This window comes from Panulirus ornatus, unplaced genomic scaffold, assembly GCF_036320965.1.
Source record: "Panulirus ornatus isolate Po-2019 unplaced genomic scaffold, ASM3632096v1 CTG_2588_pilon, whole genome shotgun sequence".
NCBI classification, from domain to species: domain Eukaryota; kingdom Metazoa; phylum Arthropoda; class Malacostraca; order Decapoda; family Palinuridae; genus Panulirus; species Panulirus ornatus.
This window is the reverse complement of record NW_027264359.1, coordinates 6,785-9,332: the sequence shown is the minus strand read 5'-3', so window position 1 is coordinate 9,332 and position 2,548 is coordinate 6,785. Positions and strand designations below refer to the sequence as shown.

The 2,548-nt window shown below is 38.0% G+C and overlaps 1 non-coding gene across 1 annotated transcript; it reads left to right on the top strand.

Annotated features, from left to right (window-relative positions):
* The first annotated feature begins 1,523 nt into the window (after nt 1-1,523).
* Nucleotides 1,524-1,595, top strand: TRNAV-UAC (transfer RNA valine (anticodon UAC)). The gene has a single exon. It is a non-coding gene; the product is annotated as a tRNA-Val (tRNA).
* Nucleotides 1,596-2,548: the final 953 nt, after the last annotated feature.

The following is a 2,548-nucleotide window of genomic DNA, read 5'->3' as shown; positions in this document are numbered from 1 at the left end:
ACACACACACACAGAGCGGCGCCAGGCTGGAGGCGGGGCATCGTGACGTCACAGGCAAGTCCCTCCCCCCGCCAGATCCAAACATGTGTTGTGTCTGGTGATGGCGGTTCAAGATTTCCCACATTTATATTGATCTTTACATTATCATCCACTCCCAAAGTCACCTGGCATTCTTGTGTTTCAACAACAGACGTGATATATGCAACACCAGGCAAACATTGTACCATTATCTGATAGGTTAATTGGTGCACAATCAAGAACCAGTGAATTTCATCGCCGCCATAAGTAAGTAAGGAAGGTGACTTTAATGATGATAAATACGACCTGGTATGGCTGTGTCTACACACTACCGCCATCTGGTCAACATTGTACATACCAACCTTTAAACTGTGACATTCAACCACAAGGTTTAAAGTCGCTCATGAAAACGCGAACTTAAAATCTATCCATTTAAATCTACCATTCATCAATAAACATTTAAACACCGTCATTTGAACGTAAACCTTCCAGCTGCGTTATTTTACCAGAGTCCTTTAAGATACGTTATATAAACACAAAACTTAAATGTACGTTAAGCTTGTGCAAACCATCAGTGAATCTCAAACTTTTAAATTAGAATTGTAATGAAATTGCAAACTTTTAACTCTGTCAAATTACAGATATTGTACAAAATGATTTACTTAATTGACAAATTTTAATGTCACTTAATTTAACGATATCATTTGTGGTTCATCTCTGAAACACAAACCTTTAAACTTTGTCTCTAGAACTGTAGCCAACCATTAAGTTTCATAACTGGAATGGAAATTTGGATAATCTATCAAAATTCGTCATATAACGCGAACTTTTAAATCCTTCCATTCAGTTGGGCCGTTACTTGCCTGGCTGCCATTCATAATATGTCCTTTTATATTGTATGTTGACTACGCTCTCATTCATTCGTCATTTGGATCGTCTCACTGATATTCCATTCATAAACTTCATTCCTGCAGCTTATTTTTGACCGCCATGTTGCTTCCTCAAGGTTTATAATTCTTTGTGTATTTAATAATAGAAGATTCAATGATATTTCTCGTGGTACTGGAATTAGAGTTAATAATGCCATCTCAGTTATTAACTCTAACTCAAGTACCACGAAAAATATAATTGAATCTTCTATTACTGAATACACAAAGAATTATAATCTTAATATTAGTGATTGTCTATACAAATTGGATAACTTTAATGTTGATAAAATGTGTAAACAATTCACCTTCTCATAATAAGTTTATGATACGCTTGTTGTCTGTCTTGGACAATCACATGTTTACCATATGGCGTCCTAGCTACGTCTCTTCGTTGTATATCAACTGGATATATATATCAACTGGATATTTATATATATCCTTCAGTATGTTTACTTTTGATAATGAGGGACAGAAGCAGGAGCCAAACAGTTTCGTCAAAGACATCTTTCTTTTCTAAACGCTGCCTCGCAAAGATTTTCATTAATTCAAATTGAAGAAACAGACGTATTTTCTATTGTCTGGTTAGCTCAGTGGTAGAGCGTGAGTCTTACACACTCAAGGTCGTGGGTTCGAGACCCACACCAGACAGAATTTTTGTCTTTTTCTTTTTTCATTTTGTCCGTATCACATGTGTGCAACATTCAGTATGTTCGTCCAACGTTATAGTGAAGATCTTCACAATAAATTGTGGTTTTCGACCTTATCTGAAAGGGTCAGGTCCACCAAGACGTCCTTGAAATCTTCCAGAAGCTTCTGGCGATCCTCCTCCAACTGCTGGGCACATCAGAGTTAACATGGGCCGGACATCGGTTGTGGAACGACTTAATCTGCTTCCGGTAGTTAGCAGGGATGATAATGAGGGCTCTGACCTCATACCAGGTCAGCTTGGTTCCAGTCTATTGCATAGTTCCAGTCTATTGCTTAGTTCCAGTATATTGCAACGACAATAAAAAAAGTAAAACTCATTTCTTCGTGGAAAATTGAGAGGAAAACACGACAGCAACATGGAGAATTACCCTGTGGTTATTTTGCCGGCTAGTCGGCAACGGTCGGTCAAACACTATTTTGCCGTGGTAATCTCAGTGCTTCATATAATACTGTGTCACAAAATATGTTCTTGGGGGCGTAGCTCAGTGGTAGAGCACTCGCTTGGCATGCGAGAGGACCCGGGTTCAAACCCCGGCGCTTCCATTTTTGTTATTTGGGAAATTCACTGTTTTCAGTCTTATATATATATATATATATATATATATATATATATATATATATATATATATATATATATATATATATATATATCGTCCGATCAGGGAAGTTAAGCAACGTTGGGTCTGGTTAGTACTTGGATGGGTGACCGTCTGGGAACACCAGATGCTGTTATCCCTGGGGATAGGGAAGAAAGTATACTTGCCTCGTATTCCCTGTGTGTCGTACAAGGCGACTTAAAGAGGAGGGAGCAGAAGGCCGGAAATCCTTTACTCTCATTTTCAATTTTTCAAAAGACGGAACAGAGAAGACATAAAGATATTGTAAAGATGTAA